Source organism: Danio rerio, chromosome 4 (assembly GCF_052040795.2).
Source record: "Danio rerio strain M-AB ecotype USA chromosome 4, GRCz13ab, whole genome shotgun sequence".
Taxonomy (NCBI): domain Eukaryota; kingdom Metazoa; phylum Chordata; class Actinopteri; order Cypriniformes; family Danionidae; genus Danio; species Danio rerio.
In genome coordinates, this window is record NC_141024.2 from 14,196,997 (window position 1) to 14,220,522 (window position 23,526).

The 23,526-nt window shown below is 34.0% G+C and overlaps 1 protein-coding gene and 1 long non-coding RNA gene across 53 annotated transcripts in view; both read left to right on the forward strand.

The window, feature by feature from the left end:
* LOC147844665 (uncharacterized) overlaps positions 1-23,526 on the forward strand; it is an 892,045-nt gene that overhangs the window by 438,762 nt on the left and 429,757 nt on the right. The gene's annotated exons all lie outside the window — the stretch shown is intronic.
* Positions 1-23,526, forward strand: part of nrcama (neuronal cell adhesion molecule a) — an 81,450-nt gene that overhangs the window by 1,009 nt on the left and 56,915 nt on the right. For 4 of the 52 annotated variants that reach the window (XM_087246785.1, XM_087246818.1, NM_001442997.1 and 1 more), the window contains exon 1: positions 22,427-22,553. The gene's annotated coding sequence lies outside the window, so the exon portion shown is untranslated. 52 annotated transcript variants of the gene reach the window in all.

Sequence of the window (23,526 nt, forward strand, 5' to 3'; positions counted from 1 at the left end):
GAAAAAAACAAATTAACTAACAGTAACTGGCTTGTAAAGTTTGGGAACGTTTACATGACATTGTAGTACAGGAACAATATTTTCTTTAGCATTTTTGATGCATATGCAAGCGATTTGTGAAAATGACTACAAACGCTGTTACAGTTCTGAATGCCACTATGAAAAAACAACACCTGGGCTTTTTATTAAGTTTTCTCACATGCCTTTAATGTGCATATGCATGACATGGTTTTCACAAAATCATGTTACGATAATATTACAATCATTTTCCATTTTTTTTTTTTTTGTACGTGTACACTCCCTGACTAAAGTCTTGTCACCTATCCAAGTTTTAGGAACAACAAATAATAACTTGATTTCTAGTTGATCCTTTGGGATCAAACGTGGCTAATATGAAAGGCAAATGCCTCTAGATTGCCAAAATAAAATATGATCATGCCTTGATTGTTAATTATTTAATTAGGACAGTAAGATCTGACTTTGCTCAGACAAACGTCTCGTCACTTAACAGAAATACTGTACAGTATAGAATATAAAGTCATGCTGCAGTGGAAAAACAATGAATATTGTGTATGACTCCTTGGACGACTGCATCCATACAATGACTCAAAACACTTATTAATAAAGTCATCTGGAATGGCAAAGAAAGCGTTCGTGCAGAACTCTCAGAGTTCATCAAGATTCTTTGGATCCATCTTCACTGCTTCCTCCTCCATCTTACCTCAGACATGCTCAATAATGTTCATTTCTGGTAACTAGGCTGGCCAATCCTGGAGCACATTGACCTTCTTTGTTTTCAGAAACTTTTCTGAAGTATGAAAAGTGCTATTCTGCTGAAGAATTTGCCCTGTCCTGTGGTTTGTAAAGGCAGCACAAATATCTTGATACCTCAAGCTGTTGATCTTGTCATCCACTCTGCAGGTCTCTCGCGCGCCCCCATACTGAATGTAACCCCAAACCATGATTTTTCCTTCACCAAACTTGACTATTTTCTGTGAGAATCGTGGGTCTATGCGAGTTCCAATAGGTCTTCTGCAGTATTTGTGATGATTTGGATGCAAGTCAACAGATGATTCATTGGAAAAAATCTACCTTCTGACACTTTTCCAAATGATCAACTAGAAGTCGAGTTATTATTTGTTGCTCTTACAACTGGGTTCAACGACAAAACTTTTGTCAGGTAGTGTAAATGTGATTTAAGCTTAAATGAAAGCATCAGGAGCTAATTTGCAACCAAACGTTGATTCAGCTCCTGAATAAGTTTTATTATTTGTTATTTTATATTAAATAATAATAAAAAATGTATATATTTTTTTCTTACAATGGTTGGGTTGAATTGAATGGTTTAGCTTGATATAATAAGTACATTCAACACAAACCTTTGAGAAAATAAATGACAATATTCTATTATGCTAAGAAAAGTTGCCAAACCTGTAGAAAACAATCTCATTTTGACCAATCCTGTTTTTAACATAAAGACTGACAAATATTGTAAACCCAAAAACGGCCGATGCAAAATCTGCCAAATGATGAAACCAGAGGCCAACTCCATTGGTCTGAGTATTTTGCAGGGCCTCAGGTGTTATTTAATACATGCGGCATCATGCCAAAGGTCCCAGAATGTGGCCTGTTTATAAGGCTACAGGCTGTTGCATGTCAGATGTGATTTAATTAGGATTGGTAGTACTATTTAGCATAGTTGTTGTTTTTAATAACTCTTCAGAACATTGTTTAATTGCACTTTAATATTCATCTGGGACACATTTCCTTTGCTTGTTTTCATACTAATCACAAACTGCAGATTGTTACTTTGCGCTAATTGACTACGATTTTTCATGGATTTGAAATGCTGAAATGTCTTCATCATTGGTGACCTGCAGGCGGTCTAACACTGACACAACTGAATGATGATTAACGGATGGGAAAATATGGGACATTTGCTTTCAGGTCCCTAGCAATGAGATATTAGTATGCACGTGTGCATAACAGCTGTTACTTTGTGTGTTGCAGAGCCACGGGTCCCTCAGTGAGATGAGAATAGTTTCCCATTTAGCTTTTCATAGCGATTTTTAATTAGCATTCGTACAAGACTGTAACGATAGAAATTAGCCTATGTGAGAGTGAATGCTGTTTAATGCAGCAGAGAGAAAGAGATCAGTGCTGAAGACAGAAATAAAAACAGTTTGTTCAGTGAACTTTTTATTTTATTTTATTTTATTTTATTTATTTTTCTATTGTATTTATTTATTTTTCTGTTTTATTATTTTATTTTATGTACTTTATTTTAATTTATTTATTTTAGCTTGTTTTATTTTAATGTTTTTATATTTTTTTAATATCCGTTTATAATTATTAACTCTGAATTTTAATCAGCAGTTTAGTGCGTATTATTGGTTTTTGTACAATACGAAGTTAATTGTGATCTCTGAGTAACTATTGCAATTATTTATTAACACTTTAAATTGGATTTAATGTTAATAATAATTTAATGACATCATGTAATTTTATAATAATACTTATTTATAATAATTTTATATTATTGAGAATGAATGGACGTGTTTTGTGTCCAGTTAATGTTTTTTATACCATTGGTTATAATAAATTATTATAAAATTATGCTCAGCGTCCATGTAATAAATCTGAAGAGAGTCCAGGTGGAGTCACATTAAACGCTTTTGGGAATATTTTTTGTTTTCTTTTTGGATGGGAATTTTTAGCAGTGCTGATGAAGTACAACACACCAGGTACATGCCACAAAGCCAGCTGCGTTTCATAATAGTCCTTTGCCCTACAGCCATGCCCTTTTACCATCTGCTATAAAATGACTGGACAATAATGCAGAGAGAGAATCCGAGAGAAAGAAATGGCTTTTGCTGTGGTTTCGGAGCATTTGTTTGTGACTCAGTAAGTTCAGATGCTGGATATTTACATAGACACATTTGCGCCAGCTGCAATTGGCATGGCAGCCTGGACATTTGCATGCTCGTAATTGCTCTGCAAATATATTCCACGTGTGGGTTGTGTCCTGATTTTAATGCACTATAGATTTCGATCCTGATTTAAGCTAAATGAACTCAGTGTAACAGTAAATTTCAGTGGATTAGGTGTGGTAGATTAATGAACAATAATGTCTGTGAAAGAGATTGCATGCCAGGGAACATGTAACAGGTGTTTTGCTGGTAGGTATTATACTTTGCTTGTATTTCCGTTCAGATTAATCCTGCGTGATATATATCATATCATTTCATTCAATATGGCCACATGTAACATTTCTTTTCGCATGCCTGTTTTTTAAAAATGAGCTGAATCTGAACTATTTTTACTTCCTCGCTTGGTCAACGATTAAGAGATTAAGGTCAAACATAACTGAAAATGGACCATGCATGTTTTTGCACCATGTGATTGAGTTTCTCTCTTTTAACCAATCAGCTGGTAGATTGTTTTGCAGTGATATTAGTGAAATGTCATCAACATTTCACAGCCACTCTAGCACTTTACATTTAGAGAGGCTTGGACGCAATCTTCTGATAGCATTGCTTGCTTTGAAGCCACCTGGAAACCTTTTTTTAAATATCTGTCAAATGTCAAGGATAACAGATTAAAGGTATGACCCTGTCATGTTTGCAAAATCACCATGTTACTGTACCTGTGCCCACTGGCCTAGAAATATATGTATTACATTGTTAACCTATGTATAAAACTAGAGGAACTGATGCAACAATGGTTTTAAAATATTTTGCCTTTATTTGTTGTTTTGTTTGCCTTTTCTTTTTTGTCTTTATAGTTGTAGAGCTGTCTTTATAAATCACAGGCAAATATAGTTGCACTCCTAAATCAGAATTTTCAGTCAGAATATTAAAGATATTAAACTTCACAAATTATTACTTGGAATTACTAAAATGTTTCTTTTATTTTAAGGATCGTTAGTTGATTGTTAGACGCTTTCATTTTGTTTTTGTGTCACCATATTAATTCATTGTTTGAGTTTCACACTTGCTTATCTTCATTTAGTTACTTACTAGCTTGCTTTTTCAGTCAGAATGTTACATGTAAGATATTAAGTCTGACATTTTAAAATACACTGAAAAAAAGTCAAAGAAACTGTAAGTTATACACTAAATTAAACACAACATTCTAACAAATCAATAATATTTATTGCAGCTTTGATAATATATTTCATAGTGTTTTATAGTGAGATGACAGGATATGGCAATAAAAATAAGCAAACTATCCGTTACCTTTGAGAAATATTGGATGTAGAAACAATTTTCACTCAGAAATTACTAATAAATTTCACAGTAGATTGCAATGAATGGTACATTGAATTAAACATGAGGTTTTGGTGTGCTTAATAGACTTTTCTTGTATAACACGCTCCAATAATGTTTATTTACAGCTTTGAAATGACAAAAAACTTTTGCAGTGCAAGAAGATGACAATTATTTGAAATTCGATACTATACCAGGGATCACCAAACTTGTTCACGGAGGTCTGGTGTCCTGCAGATTTTAGCTCCAACCCTAATCAAACACACTTGAACAAGCTAATCAAGGTCTTACTAGGTATACTTAAAACACCCAGGCTGGTGTGTTGAGACAAGTTGGAGCTAAACCCTGCAAGGCACCAGACCTCAAGGAATGAGATTGGTGACCCCTGTCATACTCTTATTAGAGTATACTTTTACACAGCTGCACTGAAAAAATGTATGCTAGAAACTGCTATGCTTAATTTAAATTACAAGAGAAATTAATGCATCAAATTAAGCATGAAACAAAACTTATATACTATGTTTTATTAGCAGCCTTTTTTATGATCAAACCAAAGCATGCTCTCTAAAAGAAATAATTGTTGGAATCTGGTGGGCCGTGGCTGATTTTTCTCATTCATAGTTGTGTTGGTCTAACTTAAAAGCCTGTGATCAGCAATATTACATGTCGGCCTGCTTATTTATCGACTCGTTTCATTTAATAGGAGTGATTTATTCCATGTGCTGTATGATAAATGCGTGCCTCTTCAGTCGATGCAGAAGCTGCGTGCTTCTAATTGAATTACATTAAAAAGCATGATAATACAGGTGATGAAAACTTTATATAAAATGTGCCATGCATTTGCCTCCTATATGGAGTACTTATATGTTGTGCTCATTAATATATAAGCTCTTTCAGCTCCATCTGGGTTGATTTATGACATGCTAGCTGAAAAAAAAAAATTGCAGCACTGCAAAAGGCATTTGATGAATGTATGTACTGTATGCATTTGGCTTATGTTTCTGTGTAAGTAGGTTATACTATGACTTTTCCTTTTGTTCAGTTTTAACTCTCATCTCTTCATCTAGTTTATTTGTTCTCTGTCAACCCACTTTCTTCAACACTAACCACAAACACCAGAAAATGTGCTTCGTTTGAGGCATGGAGTTCAAGTCTAGGACTGTTTATGGTGAAGGAATGTTATCTTTTATGTTTCAGAAGCTGATACAGAGGACATGGTGAGTTCATTATGGGTTTCTAAATGATGCTATAAATTTGAAAATTGCGACTATAGGAATCAAAGAACAATGGTTGATCCAATATGAGTAACAATTGCCCTTCTTGTATCATAAAGACCAATGCTCCCTGTCCCACAATGCACTGCTCCATTACTCACTTGTCTATGAACTGAACCCTGATACTGTCATCTGCTAATTCAGTGAGTGAAAGCAGAAGCCGGTCATTTTTCAGGACGAGGTTAAGCCCTGTACTCTTCTGCACCGTGAGAGTGTCTTCTTACATAACGTGGTTATTGGAAAATACTATTGAATTGTGGGCCGTTTTATCCTGTGATGGTTTTCTGGTCCATTTATGATGAAGTATATTTTATATACTCACGTTTCAGTGCATGTGCGCTCACTTTCACCAATGCTAAGTGTTTTATGATCACTTTATCTAATTTTCTTAGGAGTCTCAGTGCTGGCAATTAAATTATATGTGTCCTAACATAAAATGAGCACTAAAAAAGTTCTAGGCAGATGCCATTTTATTATTTCCATTGACATTTATTTGTTTGGCAGAAGATTTTATCCAAAGTGACTTACAAATAAGGACGATGGAGGTCATTATTTATTTATTTATTTATTTATTAGGGAAAATTGACCACAGTTTTAAAAGAAAACTAATTCAATCTGATTGCGTGTGTGACAACATAATTGTAGGTGCATTAAAGCATTTGCTGTTTTGACCAATTGCCATTTTCTAAAACCAAAAAATACACTAAATGACACAATTTTATCAGAAATTTGGCAAACAAAAAATTATCTGACCTTTACAGAATAAATACTGTAACATTTAGTCATGTAAAACCAGAGAAATTAAGAATTTCAAGTGAGTTCTTAAATAGTTCCAAAGCTTTATTTCCATAACTATGCTGTAGGCATGGGCCGGTATAAGAATCTGATAATACGATAACCTTAGAAAGAAATATCATCATTTCATGGTATTACAGTATTATGATTACTGCTCTAAAATAAGTTCTTTTTAAATGTCTGTATAAAACTATATAACTTTTTCTCCATTGAACACAAGATATTTTATTTTGAGATACATCAAAATATTTTGGAACAGTAAACATGTCAGGCTAAATAATTAAAATAAATAAATCACTTCTGAGGTCTTCAAAAACTCAGATTAATTTATAACTCGAAAAGTCATCCTTGGATATGTTTTTTTTTGTTATATAGAAAGTAAGCCACTAAACGGATCAGGTCTATAGCAAAGCGATTTGTTTTTCAGATGTTTCCTGAATAGGGTATATGCAGAAGTATGCGGAAGGACTTATAATTTTTCTTTAACCTGGCTCAATCGCTTCCTTTTGGTGAATTACAATTACAAATTAGGCGCGTTTAACATATGTTTTCTTTAAAAATCAACAATCTACACTGGCTGAGTGATGTCTGATGTAAAGTGGGTCTCAGACTGAACAAGAAGCACTGCATTAAATAAAATATTTCTTTGCCATGTCTTCAAAATAGGAACATTTATTTTACCCAGTATATTCATTGGAGCTTCTGCGCTTGCTTGCTAATCCTGATGGGCACGTGTGTTTAAACAGCTTTTCATCCTGTTTTACGCTTGAGCAACTAAATGAATGCTGAAGTCTGTTTAACTGATTGCATTTTAATTACATTACAACATCAATGCTGTAAAAGGAACTGTATAAAATAAAAAAGTCACATTAACCATTGTGCATATACCTCGTTTGTGGGCTGATCAGTAGCTTTTATCGTGGAGGGTGCTTTTCCGCTGGAGATACTGTTGCCCTAAATACAAAAGGTATTCATTAACCACAGATTGGGTATAACAGAAACTTTTCAATTTAAAATCTTGACTTTTCCAAATCCCTTTAAACCTTGAAACCGGTTATCGTCCCATGCCTAATGCTGTATAGATGTCCTATTATCGACCTCAGTAGCAATTCTTTTTAGACACTGCTTCCTTTGTTTTTTTTTTTTTTTGTGTCAACAGAGTGGTATCATCTCAAGAACGTGCGTTTAGTTGCAAAACGTCTAACGTCCGACCAACCTGACCACGGAGAAATGTGAAGTATTTAAATTGGCGAGGAATCATTGTGCTTTAACCCCGCTGATTTATGGCTATTTGAGAGCTGCGGTCTGTGGCCTGCTCGCTGCTTCGGAGAGATGCGTGTTGACTTTATGACTCGGTGTAAATAACTCGGAGGTCATGGCGCCCACAAGCCTTGTGAAATTTCGCTCCTGCGGGACAGGTTTCTGTTCTTGTCCTCCTGGCCTCTTTCTTGAACCCTTGTTTCTAAACACTCCGAACACTCCTGTGTGCTTTGATGGGGGTTTAATGTTGATCTAATGTGACTCACAAGCAGGTTTTAGACTTTAAAAGTTTTCCGAAAGACTTGGCAGATGGTTTCTGTCTAGAGCATGTCTGTGAATCACAATGGAGGCTCGAAATAATCCAACTTCCCATTTTAAAGACCTCAAGATTTGCCTTTGCTCTTGAGACTCACTCCAGACACACTTTAATGATGTTTTGAGCTTCGTTGTAAACTCTAAAAAGTTACTGACATGAGTAGATTACTTTCTGCTATGTGAGTGCACTGATATTGGGAGTTGCAGAAGCAGGGTTAGATTAAGTTTGCTAAGTTTTTGCCATCTTCAGAGATGCAGCAGGGTTTGAAACCTAAATGTGTGAAAGAAGGATTTGTATGTTGTAAAATCTGCCTTCGAATATGTCTTCTTTGTCATCTTTTCCCAAAAAAATTCCCTGATATGTAAACTTAAGGCATCACTGTGGTGCAGTGTGTAGCATGATTGCATCACAGCAAGAACGTCACTGGTTCCAACCCCGGTTGGGTCAGTTGGCATTTCTTTGTGGAGTTTGCATGTTCTCTCCGTGTTCATGTGGGTTTCCTCCGGGTGCTCCGGTTTCCACCACAGTCCAAAGACATGCGGTATAGGGGAATTGAAAAAGCTAAATTAGCTGTAGTGAATGCGGGAGTGTATAGGTGTTTTCCAGTATTGGGGTGCAGCCAGAAGGACTGGAGGTAAAACATATGCTGGATAAGTTGGCGGTTCATTCTGTCGTGGTGACCCCTGATTAATAGGGACTAAACCGAAAAGAAAATGAATGAATGTAAACCTAAAATTACAAGTAGCTTAACTTACTGGTGCCAGATTGTCAGGTGCTGTTTCTTTTCTTCTTTTTAGACAGAGTTTATTATAAGAGATGAAAAGATTGCTAATTAGTTCTGCTTTTAAAGGCATAAAACTTAACAAAAACAAGCTGTTTTCTTCTCTACCTTTTAACTGTCTGATCTTAGTCTAGGGAAACCCCAACATTTAATTTTAGCATTGATTTCTAAAAATATGTTGTTAGAGTCATGCGCCTCTGTTACTTTTTTAGTAAATTTAGTATACAGGTAAATGCCTGCTAGGTTATCTTGAAAAGTTAAGAAAAACAAACATAGCTCAACAAGCATTATATATATATATATATATATATATATATATATATATATATATATATATATATATATATATATATATATATATATATATATATATATATATATATTTATTATTATTTTTTTATTTATTTATTTTATTGTTTTTTTTTTATTTAAATATTTTTAAAATACATCTAAACAACTAAAAATAACTAACAATACTGCATGGGAACCAAAATTACAAAACCAGTCTCAGTATATTTTGGGCAATAATCAATTTGATAAGCATCAAAATCCATTAGAATATTAAGAAAAAGATATTTTTTCAATTTCCTACCGTAAATATACCAAAACTCAATTTTTGATTGGCAATTTTCTCATTAGGTCTATTTGGAACTCTTAGATTTCAGATTTTCATACATCAATGGACTGCTTATTAAATAAGCTTTTATAAATCTCAAATTTAAGAAATAAACACGTATGGCTGTTTTTTTAGTCCTAGGTCACATATTATTTTATTACAGTTAATCTTCTGATAAAAAAAACAAATGGCTTTGAAGATGTGAGAGTACATATAGTTTAAAAAAAAACAGCAAAATGTTGTTCTGTACATCGAATTAAAGCAGAAATCCGTGTTTTTATTTGATCTTCTCCAATTAACTGCTCTTAATAGTCTATAAATAACAGCCGTTCTTTGTTGCGCACTGTGTTTTATGAGCTCTCTGTAGATTGACAGCGTCTGGCGGGTGTTCAGTCTGACTGCCATGAACAGAAGGAACCCTTGAATAGAGCGGTGAAAGACTGGAGACTTGCTGAGAAAGAGAGGCTTCAATTGACCAAACTCTCCGCTGTGCAGGCCATCAATGCAGTACAGTTACAGTCAATAGCACTGTCACTCCTGGCATATGATTTATGAGGTATAAATATCGAAAACACTTAGGCCCTCATGTGGTCTCTCCTACGTACAATATGACTAACTTTTTCATTTCACTGTGCAGATACTGTAACAAAACTGCTTCTGTCATGATAATATATACAGTAAATGTCATGGTTGAGATTGATTTAGGATATATTATAGCGTGTGATTGTGTCATATGCAGTAGATCGGCTGTACAGATTGACCTTAGGATTAGATTTGACCTCAGTGCTCAGATATAAGCCTCACGAATCAATATAGCACAAGACATTGTAAATCCTCAACAGCAAAGGATTCTGGTCTTGAACAGGCTGCTGGGTTTAAAAAATAATTTGTGTATTTCTTGGGCTTTTTTTAGGCTACACTGAAAAAAAAAGAAAATTCTGCAAAACTGTTGCAAACAATTTATATGGGTTGAATTTAAACAAACAAATTTAATTTAGTAATGTTCTCAACGTAATTTGCTTGTTTACAATTGAGCCCAAATAAATTGTTTACATCCACATTTTTGTAAATACAAGGAATCGTCTTTAAAACTTTTTTTTTCAGTTTTTCAGCAATGCCATCTTTCTAAAATGTTTCAATATTGAAAATTATGGAAAAAATATTTATTTCGGGTATTTTCAATAATTAAATTCAAATGCATGACAAATAACACATTGAATTAAGTATGGGATTGTGAAGTAAAGTTACATTTTCTATAGACATGCTTACCTTTGACATAAAATTGTCTTGTAACACAACAATTTGTCATTTTTATTTACATATTTGGTGAAAAAAATCTGTGTTTTTGTTTTGTTTTCCAGGACAAAGCTCAACATTGTTAAAATAATTTGCATTAAGGCCCAATCCCAATTCTACCCCTTAGCCCTTCCCCTTACCCCTACCCCTCGTTTTGCGCGTGCCCATGAAGTGGTAGTGGTGTCCCAATTCTCTTTAGCTTTAAGGTGTAGGGCTAAGGGCAAGGGGTATACATGTCTTTAAATGAAGATTTTTCAGGACCACAAACCAAAGAGTAAGAAAAATTTCCCAGAATACACTAGCCACAGCTGCACCAGGAGGTAAGGAGGTTCAAAAATTAGTATTTTTTTGTCATTATTACAAATTTTTACAACAAACAAACGCGTTTTAATATATTCATAACCTTGTTCATGTTTTACTGTCATACTTTTTAACAAAACGCTAAATTTCGCGATGTATTCTTGATCTATAATCCCTAATAATAACTCCTGTACAGCTGTCCAACAACATTCAGACACAGTGTCTGCTATAATGTTAATGTTGCTTTTAGTGTGTTTACACGATGAAGATGACCACTGTGGTAAATGCACAGTCCTGTTACGGTCTTATTGCCACATTAGAACATTATGATGACATAATATATGCCTTCAGTGATATCCTGAATATAAATAGCACAACTGGAAAAACTGTAGCAGTTGCGATCGTCTGATCTCATATGATCTCATATTTTTAAGCCCTTTCCTTTAACCCTAGGTTGTAAGGACCAAGGGGAACTGGAAGGGAAAGGGTTAGGGGTACAAAAATAGAATTGGGATTGGGCCTAAGTCTTTTTTATTTATTTATTTTTTAAACGGTATATAAATTAGGTGACATGCTTAAAAAAGAACAGATGGGCTCTGAAAAATAAACTTAATTCAAACAGATAGCACATCTATTATTCAGATTATTTTCAAGCACTAAATATTAATATTTTTTTCATTAAACTAGACTAAACATCTTCATGCCTTTTTCTATGCTGCTTGATAATTTTTTTTTGATATTTAAAAAATGATGACTAAAAGACTTTTTGCAATAAATACATTCCCGTCATTTCAAATCACATCAAAAGATAAATAAATATATATAAAAGATAATCTTTTAGAGCGTAAAATATTATTAAATGTTTCATTTGTATTCATTTCACCATAGATTATGAAGGATTTTTCTTTAAAGTACTTTGACTAGCTTGTTTAGCTAGCTGTTGTTGTGGTTGTTAGGCTTGAAGGGGAGTGGATTCACAACTGGTGTATATTTTCCACAGATTATAATTGCTTTTAAGCAGATATTATCATAGTAAAAGTAGAGGGAGTGTGATAAAAAGAGGCAGAATGAGACCTCTGGCCATGTTGGATGATAATTCACCCCCATTGGCATAAACATTGAATAATTTATCACAGTTTAGGCTGCTAATTTAGTCTGGCAGCGGCATATTCTTTTTAACTCATTACTGTGGTACAGTATAGTGCTGGAATAGGCAACTCCTTTGCATCCTAAAGCCCCGAAGTTCCTGAATTGAGGCTTTTACTTGTTCTTGGTCTCAGTTTGAATAACACTTCACTTTCTACTTCACATGCCAAGCCTGTAATCTGTTATGCATACGACCTTCAAGAGCTCTAGACCATCAGAGCAAAAGCCAAACTCTCAATTGTTTGTTTATTCAGTGTTTTTTTTTTTTTAACAAAGAAGTTTCATTGGATTACAGAGAAGCTTTGTAGTTTAATGTGATTTTTCTTATGAGATAAGGTAAGTGTTCAAATGTTTCTTTCGCTAACATTTTCATGCACTTTTAGATTTTTGTAACATTTTATTCTTTATTTTTTATTAAAGTGTGTTTTGTGTGGAAGCTTGTTTGTTTCCGCCATATAATTTGAAAAATTACTGTAAAATGTAAAGTAATTTTGACAATGCAACTTTAAAATACATGCATAACTCTCCAAATGTAAAATACACTTCATATTACAGTTCAGTTTGCCAGTAACCTACTGTAAATCAATTCTAGCAAGTATGCTTTATTTACATTTACAGCACCATTTATATCGTTGTATATACATTAACAGTATTGTATCTTTACTGTAAAATTTACTGTCATTTTTACAATGCATCTATAAAATACAATAACGTACTGCATAACTGTCCTACAGTAAAATACAGTTCTTATTACAGTTAAAAGAGTTCATATATTATATGGAAGTTGGTACAGTTATAAAAAATTCAAAGTTCAGTAGCTGTTAAAGATGCAATTGCTTTTTCATTCATCAGAATAAACTAGCTTTTTCATACTGTTGAGAGTGAATGAGTTCAATTTCATTAGAAACATTTCAGTTTTAAGATTCTTAAGGTTTTAGCACGCATATTAAGTAAATCAAGTTTTGAAAGTTCATCTATTTAAGTTTTTAAAAAGATAAAACAATATGTCAGTACTTTATGGTTAGACTTTTAATGGCATATTTATTTGACTCATGCGTTTTTGTGTATGAAATCAATATGAAGGCACGTCGGATCTGCTCCACAATGCACTGCACGTGATTTATGACACCGTCCACATGACCGGCGTGAATTTGAATGCAGCTCACTCATGGCTTAGTAATACCACTTTGTATAATGGAAATCAAGCTTCAGACTGATTTTGCATGAGTCAGTGCCAGAGGCGTCAGATTCACAAAATGACATTGCTCGCTCGAGCCTGACTGGATACAAATAAGACCAAATGGGGCTCTAATATGCTGCTTTGCTGCAGACAACTGCTTTTGTCATTTTGTCAGGTAGAGGCCAGATATAGTTGACCGCTTCAGATTGCGTTTTTATATCCAAACTGCTGGATATGGAAGTGTTTATTTTTATAGAGCTTATGCTTTGACCTTGTAAGATGATAAAATGCATTTGTCTGCTCAGCACATGATCGTTTTTCTCGAAAACGTTGTCATTTTATTGAATTATCTGCTGCTTGGATGTATTATTCAGGACCTGCACATCTTTTGTCAGCGTTCATTGAGAAATCTTTACTTTGGAATGTTTTACTGCAGAATTCAGGACTGAAATGATATAAATGTGCGAATGTTTTAAGGTATTTGCACATTATAGCTGATTTTATTATGGATAGGAATCTGTTTTTGAAATCAGGTTAGAATAAGGGAAACTAGATTTTTGAAAGCACAATTCGGTAAGTGTTTTCGTCTGGAAAATGCAGATTTAATCAAATTCTATTTTTGCTAAGTATGTTTTTGATATTTGTTGTTGAATATTAAAGTCTGTGTTATGAGGTTCAGTTTGCAGTTTAGCTATCAAGAAGATGATTAGAAGTAAATAGTTAATAGTTATGATTAAATAGTGTGTTCTTATTGTTTTTCTTATATTATTTAATTAAATATTTGGAAAGGGACATTTGACAAAAGCTAAACATTAATTTTATTTTATTTTATTTTATTTTATTTTATTTTATTTTATTTTATTTTATTTTATATTATTTTATTTTATTTTATTTTATATATAATAGTGGAAATGAACATTTGACTTTAGTGGTCATTTTCATTTTTATTTTATTTTTTTTGTTATTTTATTTTATTTTATTTTACTTTAATATTTTACTTGTTGTTTTGGTTCGTTTTTTTATTTATTTTATTTGTTATATTATATTATTTTATTTTATTTTATTTTTTTGTTTATTTATTGTAATTAAAATCCAGAAAAAGTTGTCAAATATAAAGTTTACAAGCTATTTCAATTTATCTATTTTATGCATTATTTTATGTTATTTATTGATAAAAGGGGTTTATTCATAAACTTTAGTGGTTATTTCAGTTTGGTTTAATACTTATCATTAATACTTATCATTTCATTCTGTTATTTTGTTTTATTTTATTGTGTATTCTTAAGGAGCAGTGTTTATATTCTAGTTTAATCCCGCAATTTAATTTCAAAATATTGTTCAGTATATAATTTTTTTTAGTGTTTTCTTAAAGGGAAATCTAAACTTTCAACTTTAAATCTAAATCAAACCAATTTTAATATTGCCTGTCTGCTATCAAACTACAAAAATCAACAAATTAAACTCATAAATGTCACATAAGATGTTTCGTGAGCAGCAATATGTTCATATTGGTCACTTTCAGACATCTTTTCTTGACATTGCTACTGTTCAGTCTGCAGACCCCAGGCTAAGTGTGTGTCCGGTGTGATTCACGAGCCTCAGGAGGAGATTTCTCAATCAGCCGAGCCACTGGCTTAAGGAGAAATCTCTTCCCTCCAGTGCGGCTAATAATAGTATCACACAGGCTTCTCTCCTCTCTCATCCATCAGACGTATAGAGTGAAATACAGCCCCGTAGTTCCCCGTCTCTCACTCTTTTTTTTTATTACCACCAGCTTGTCCTGTTTTCTTCTGAAGAATACGTTTCTCATTAGCTTTCTCTCTCCCTCTGTGTCTTGTTCTCTGCCTTTGTTTGTTCTGGTCTTGCTCGCTCATTGTATGTTACACAGATTAGTTTCTCTCTGGAGTGTTGGCTTAATGTCTGCAGGGTCGGGGTCATTTTCCATTGTGGCTATTTTGTGTGATCGGCGTGGAGTTTGAAAGAGGGAGAGCAAGTTTTGGGGCTTTTCTGAGATGAGAGATTGAAATCAGGTTTGTAGATAACTGGAGAAATAAAGACAAGTGTAGTTGTAGTACTGAGCATACTGTACTAAATATATGGCCAGTGCATGCTGAGCTTATTGGAGATAATTGAATGCTGGATTGTTGTTGTTGTTGTTTTTAGGGAATTGCCTTTTATATGAACAGGCAGTTCAATGAAATGGAAAGCACACACGTTCTCAGCAGGTAAAATGATTGACAGAGCTTTTATACATGTCACGCATCGATGAGCGGCTTGAAAAAGTCAATCGGCTAACAGGAAAACTAAATTAAAACCAATGGGGGCTAAACTAAACTAATAATCAATTAATCATCGATGTCTGGAAATCAATATATCTGTCTGTCTGTCTGTCTGTCTGTCTATTTGTCTGTCTCTGTATGTCTGCTCCTTTATTTGTCCCTCTGTCTGTCTCTTTATTTCTCTGTCTCTCTGTGTCTGTCTTTATTTTTGTCTGTCTGTCTTTGTTTCTTTATATATCTGTCTTTTTAGTTATCTGTCTGTCTGTCTCTTCGTGTCTGTCTCTTTATCTGTCCGTCTGTATGTCTGTCCTTCTGTGTCGCTCTCTATTTATCTGTCTGTCTGTTTCTCTGTGTCTGTCTGTCTTTGTCTGTCGCTATTTTCTCTGTCGAGTACATATTGTCTGTCTGTCTGTCTGTTTTTGTCTGTCTGTCTCTTTATCTATCTGTCTGTATTTATGTCTGTCTCTTGGTCTGTTTGTCTGTCTGCCTGTCTATCTGTCTGTCTGTTTATCTGTTTGCCTATTTGTCTGCCTGTCTCTTCATCTGTCTGTCTGTCTTTTTTTATGCTTAAACATGTTTGATTGTGGGTGACGCCATGGCGCAGGGTAGCACGTTTGCCTCACAAGAAGAAGGTCGCTGGTTTGAGCCTCGGCTGGGTCAGTTGGCGTTTTTAATGTATTGAGTTTGCATGTTCTCCCCGTGTTTGCGTGGGTTTCCTCCGGGTGCTCTGGTTTCCCCCACAGGTCCATGGACATGCGGTATAGGTGAATTGGGTAAGCTAAATTGTCCGTATGTGTGTGAATGAGTGTATGGATGTTTCCCAGGGATGGGTTGCAGCTGGAAGGGTATCCACTGTGTAAAGCGTGCTGGATAAGTTGGTAATTTGTTCCACTGTGGCGAACCCTGATTAATAAAGGGACTAAGCCAAAAGAAAATGAATGAATGAATGAATGAATGAATGAACGTTTGTTTGTTCTGTCGTGCTATTTTCAACTTGTGGGTTTGGTCATTAAATCTGTTGTCTATCTTGTTATGCTATTTTATTCATACATTGTTTGTATTATGAAACTATTTGTTCATTCAGTTGTTCTGTCTGTCATTATGCTTAATTTTATAATTATTTTAAAAATCAGTATAGTGGTGCTAGCAGCGTTTGCTACACCATTAAAATACACTGGTATACCCCATGTTTTATTAATTTAGATATTTCACATAGATGTCTGAGAATCATGCGGTCATGTGTGGAGCCCTACAGCCGTTTCATCTCTCTCATGGCATGTGGCCTTCATCATTAACATAAAAATCAAATAACACAGTCTTATTGCTCTCTGAGTGCCCTCTCCAGGGGTCTTCATGCCAACAGTTCTACTTCACTTCCTCCAGCTCTCTTTTGTTGCCCTGTCTTTCTCATGATGTCAGTACAACTCAATACTTACCATGTATATACAGTATATGGATACTACCAGTTAAAAGTTTTAAATCAAGTCTCTTCTGCTCACCAAGCTTGAATTTATTTGATCCAAAATTTAATAAAACAGTAAAATTTTGCTACCGCTTTCGATTTGAATATGTAAAATGTAGATTATTTTTGGGATTTTAAAGCTGACTTTTAGCAGTCACGTGATCCTTAAGAAATCATTCTTATATTCTGATTTATCTCTCAAAGCATTTTTATAGTATGTTGAAAACAGCCGAGTAAAAATATCTGAAATGGAATTCTTTTGTGACATTTTAAATGTCTTAATCATCGCTTTTGGTCGATTTAAAACATACATTTTTAAATAAAGTATACATTTTTGTAATTGATTGTAACATTTTTGTAATAAAAGATACTAATTTAACCCTCTAAGGGACTAATTATGAAATCACATAAAAATAAAATCACTATTTATTTCTAGAGTATTTAAGGCTAAAATCATTTTCCATAATTTATTTTTTTACAACTGTCCTTTAACATTTGTTTTAGTTTGTCGTCATTTATAACTGAAAGTTAATTCTACTCATTTGGAAAGAGTTTTGAACCCAGTGTTGAAGGTAATGAGTTAATTGAATACCTCGTTACTTCAACTTAAATGGAGTAAGTTCACAGTACTCGTATAAATTAGTTTTTATTACTCACATGGTTTGTAGCAACCGTTTTCCTCAAATGGTTTGAGTTGCCTTAACTTATTGGGTTTTACAGTACTCAGTTGGTTTGAGTTCTCTTCATTTATCAGATTTTACTGTGCTCAAATTGCTCCGTTTACCCAAATGGATTTAGTTCACAGTACTTATTAGGATTAGTTTTTGAACTTAAATGGTCTGTTGCAATCAGTTCCCTCAAATGGTTGGAGTTACCTTAACTTATTGAGTTTTACTGTGTACTACTACTACTACTACTACTACTACTACTACTACTACTACTACTACTACTACTAATAATAATAATAATAATAATAATAATAATAATAATAATAATTATTATTATTATTATTAAAACAATGTTTTGAAATGCAAATCAGAACATTAGAATAATTGCTGAAAGATCATGTGACTGGAGTGTTGGTCCTAAAAAGTCAGCTTTGAAATCGCAGGAATTTAATTACATTTCAAAATATATTCGAGTAGTAAACAATTATTTGAAATAGTAAAAATATTTTGTAATTTTTGTAATATTTTTGCTGTACTTTGGATCAAACACAGGCTTGATTGGTGAGCAAAAGAGACTTCTAACTGTCCCAAAACCTTTAACCAACAATGTATATTTGACATATTCTATATTATTATTATAATGTTTATATTTTTATATTTCTTTTAAAATATAAAATGTATCATACACAGATAAATATATCATATCCTATACAATCCCATACAAGATCAAGTGGATTATGAACTTAAAAAAGTTAAAAAGGGAAGCAGATCTTTTGTTTCCTTTTCTGGTCCTGTTGGAAGTCTGGTGGGAATTATGTTGCTGTATTGTCCGCCGGGGTGGATAACTGTGTCCTCAGAGCTGAAGTGGAAATGACAGAGAGTTCAGCGGCGACTCGTCTCTGTTCTGAAAGCCCAGCTGGTGTGTGCTAAATCTGCTGTGTGAAAAGGCCTCTCCATGCCCTTTTGTGCAGCACTCCAGCGCTCGAGCTATTCTGCCGTTTCTGTGTGTGTGTTAGGGACCCCAGTCTGACGGATGTTAACACTCAGACAGGGTAAATTAAAGCTGAGAGCTGGGGAAAGTAATCATTGCTTTTCTCTCTGTTCATATTTACTTTAGACTGTATCTACATGTCCTTACTCTTATAATACTTGAAAAGCCACAGTAAAGAGGCCTTGATTATTGGATATGGGGTTTAAGAGAGCTTACTTATGTTGTGAAATTTTGTTAGTCTTTTACCAAGCTATTCGTTTAAATTCATTTTGGTCAAATTCGAAGGCACTTTTTTAATTGTGCTTAATTTCTTATGCACTTTTGATTACACATCAGTTCAATTCTGCAATAATGTGGTTGCTAAGTTGCTTGGCATTTAGTCTGATGATCTATGTTACTTGCAATGTAAAAAATATGATCAATGAGTCCTGACAGCATATGTTTTTAATTTATTAAACTAAGTCAACCATGTTCTAACCTTATTTTATAAGTTATGCAAGCTGTTTTAATTCTGTTTAATATAATATGGACTCATAAGGTCATAAGGTTAATTTCATTCAGCTTAAAAAGGCAACCAGGTTTTTTTTTTTTTTTTTTTTTTTTACATGACTGCATTGTTTGTGTCTGATTTTAATACATTTATAAAAATTAGTATTACTGTTATGTAGGTTTTACAAAATGCTTTACAAAATGTTACTCTTTACTAATGATAGAATGTTATTATTTAACCCTTCTTTTAGGAATTTATGCAACCTGTCAAATCAAATGTGTGATGAGCTATTGTTTCAAAATTCAAAATGAAATTAAGATATTAATACGCCTCTGGCATTAGTGGTACTATTTTGTGTTTTAGAGTAAGACAATGTTGTCACAATGTAGGCCTATTCTTTAATTTTTTTTTTTTTTTTTTTTTAATAATTGCAATATACTCAGAATTTTGATAAAATCATAATAATCTGACTAGTTAAAATGATCAGAATTTGGCCTATGAAATCTGAATTAAAGAGATATTTTAAGAAAATCATATTTTAATCAACGCAATCTCAAGGCCATTTGTAACTTTTTGATTTAGTGGTTAATTCCTATGAATTCGTACGATCTAATTTGTACAATTTTGTACGATTTGCTCATCACCCAATGAGGGTTGGGGTTAGGGGTGAGTTGGGTGCCACGCGACCTTTTTAAAATCATACATTTTTGTAAGACTGAACTCCACTAAACGGACAAAACGTGAAAAAAAATTGTTTGGATTTACTTTAAAGCAATACTATTGAAAAGTGTAAAGTTTACAAAGCTAATGCAAGTGAAATACAATGAAATTATAAAGTGAAAATGTTGTCAATAATTATAATTATAAATAATTATTCAAAGTATTTTTCAATATATAATGATTTTTTTTCTATTACATTGTGTCATCTGTGTTTAATGTTCCTGGAATGTTTACTGCAAGTAATTTGTTAAAATAAAACTAGACTTCATGTCTCATTCTGTACTATGCATGATTTACCAGTTTACCCCATTCTACGTTTAAAAAGTCTCCAAAATTATCCACTTTTTGGTCATTGTTTTTGTAAAATCACTTTATTCTGGCTTTGTGGTGTGTTTACTTTTTGACTCTTTCTTCATAAATGCGTCACATGACAGCAGCATCATGGTTTACGATCAAAAGATCATGTTAACCATGTAAACAGATGCTCTCAACCTTTAAAATGAGCACTATATGGCATTATATGAGTCATTACATCAACACTGAAAGCTGCTTCATCTGCTCGGAGGGCTATAAAATCATATCCAGCTACATTAGCAGGAATATCTTGGTTGCCAGAGAGCATATAACTTTGAAGTCCTAAATGTGTTCATCCCAGCATTAAGATGTCTGTCACATCGGTAGTGAAAAGCTGATCTGAAATCTGCTTTTTCCACAGGGTGCTTTGAGAATTTTTGGTTTTGTTTGCACAGTTTAGCTATTTGACAGTAATTTTGCTCTAATAGGGCCTAATTAGGGATTTTTACACATCTGTGATTCTGCACTGAATGATTCAGGCATACATATTTTATTCAAAAGAATTAACAGACCTGCTCAATGAATGTAATGTCTCCATTTTTTTCTTACACTTCACGATGCTTTACTTGAATCACGGGAGTAATTTCTGTTAATTGTTCACATCAATTTTTCTAGAAAACATTATCAGCCCTCCTGTGAAATGTGAAATCTGTATTGAAATGCTTTCCAAGTGGGGGGCAGCATGGTTGCTCAGTGGTTAGCACTGTTACCTCACTGCAAGAAGGTCGCTGGTTCGAGTCTGGGCTCGGCCAGTTGGTATTTCTGTGTGGAGTTTGCATGTTCTCCCCGTCTTGGTGTGGGTTTCCTCTGGGTGTTCTGGTTTCCCCCACAGTCCAAAGACATGTGCTATAGGTGAATTTGGTTAACAAAGTTTGCCATAGTATACGAGTATGAATGTGAGAGTGTATGGGTGTACTGGGTTGCAGCTGGAAGGGCATCCAACTGTGTAAAACATATGTAATAATAATTGGCGGTGTGTATAATAAATCAACTCATGTACAGAATAACATATCCCTATGTACAAATCTTCAGGATACAGAAATGAATAAAACTATCAAGTCTGATGTACAGTAAGTGCTGATGAAGTGGAGATTTATTAATGTATTTTCAGAAAACACTATTTTAAAAAATTTATTATAATTACAACTGATTGAATGAAATACTTGCCAGTCCATTCCACTGTGGTGACCCGTGATAAATAAGGAACTAAGCCGAAGGAAAAAGAATGAATGAATGCTGAATCCCAAGTGCTGTTTAACAGAGCAAGGAGAATTTTCACAGTATTTCTTGTAATATTTTTCTTCTAGAAAATAAGTAATGTTTCTTTTCGATTGGCTGGAATAAAATTTAAAAAATTGAACAGCTGCTAAGGTGAATGTTATTGGTCCTTTTTTATGTATTTGTTTTTCAATTGGCTACAGAGCAAACCAGTTTTACAATGACCTCTGTAATTAACCCAATGAAGCCTTTGTATTGCATTAAGCTAAATACTAGGCATCATTTCAAAGACAAAAAAAATAGAATTAGAATATAAGGTGTTTAGTAGTTTTTTTGTTATTAATAAGGGACACAACACGTGAAGCTGTGCGTGTGTGTATGTGTGCTCTCTCTTCTCCCGACTGCTGCTTCTCCTTTCCTTAAGAAGGGTGTCTCTCTGGCCCAATCACTAGAACAAACAGGTGTTATTCATTGCTACTGAATGACCCGCTGACTAGCCACTGGGCTCCGAGCAAGTTCTCCCTCTTATTGGGCGTTCGATCATGCTTGCCTCTCCAAAATTACTATTAAAAATTTTATGTTTAAAAATGTCTTGGAAAAAAACATTTTCTCCTTTAAATAGCACTTATACTTATATTTGAAATATTTGAAAAGGAATAAAAATTTCTCACAAGCCTAATAATAATTCAACTGTCTATGAATGATTTGCTTGAGTCCTTCTGAATGCAAGTTCACCAAACCCATAATTTCACATGAAGTAGTCACTGCATGAAAAAGAGAATATTGAGAACTCAAAATCTCACTTCACCTCCACCATGTATCCTTTTCTTTCTCCGCCTCTCTATTTTTCCCCCTCTCCATCTCTCAGTCCCTACGGATGCTTTCGGTTTGCTCCAGGAAATGTGTTAACCCCTTTGTATGGTGACAAAGGGGTGTGTTAATCTCACCGAGTTAGGAGGCGGCACATGGGGGTGGATGCCAGGGAGAGTGTGCGTGTGTATGTGTGTGAGGCAGATGCCTGTCAGAGTGTTCACCGGCCACACACATGCTGCACGAGCCAGAAAATGCTTTGCAAAATACACACTTGATACACTACGTGTGACCAGGAAAGACCGCTACTGATTTACTGCTCTAATAAGGTAACAGCGCCTTGACTCTTAAAGGTACTTGGGTTTTTCACATGTAGAATGACTCATTGTTTGGTTTGTTCTCTGTGGTTTGATATTTTTTGTATTTATTGAGATGACATTTGGGTTTTCACACCATGTGGGTCAAAGTTGCAGCTCCAGGGTGAACTATTTCCTTTCACCTTTTTGACTGGGTTTGTGTGTCTCCAGTTCTCATTTTGTGCATTGCGCCGTACACACCTGGTATCAGCTTTCCTGTGAAAACCAGTCAGATTTGTCTTTGTGTGTGTGCTGATTTGTTTATTGTGAGGCCACAGAGCGTGCAGATGGGATGTCAGGATGTGTACAACTCAAAGAAAAGGTTTTCGATAGTGCGTGTGTGTGTGTGTGTGAGTGTGTTTATAACTTGGAAAATCTGAGAAATCGATTTTATTGACCTGCTTGTGGTGTGTTTCATATATAAATTTATGCATTTACAAATGTAGGTAGATAGAAGGAAGTATTGTGGATAGCTTAACTGGTTTGATGAATGGATGGATGGATGGTTGGATGGATGAATTGATGGATTTAGCAGAGATTTTGAATTGATGGATTGATGGATAGAATTGGAAAACAACTGTATGTATGGATAAATAAAAAAAACACACTGAAAAAAATTATTCAAAGATGATTCCTTGGATTTACTCAATTTTTTTAAGTTAAGTGGTTCTAAACAATTTATTTGTGTTGAATTTAAACAAAAACAAATTAAGTTGAACATTATTAAACTTAATTTGTTTGTTTAAATTTAACACAAATAAATTGTTTGCAACAGTTCTGCATGCAAAACTTTTTTCAGTGCAGGTAAATGGGCTGACATTCACACATTTACTCATGAATTAATGGATGGTTGAAAATAATTGAAATCTAAATAAATGGATGGGTAGAAAAGGATAGATAGATGGATGGACGGACGGACGGACGGACGGACGAATAGATGGATGGA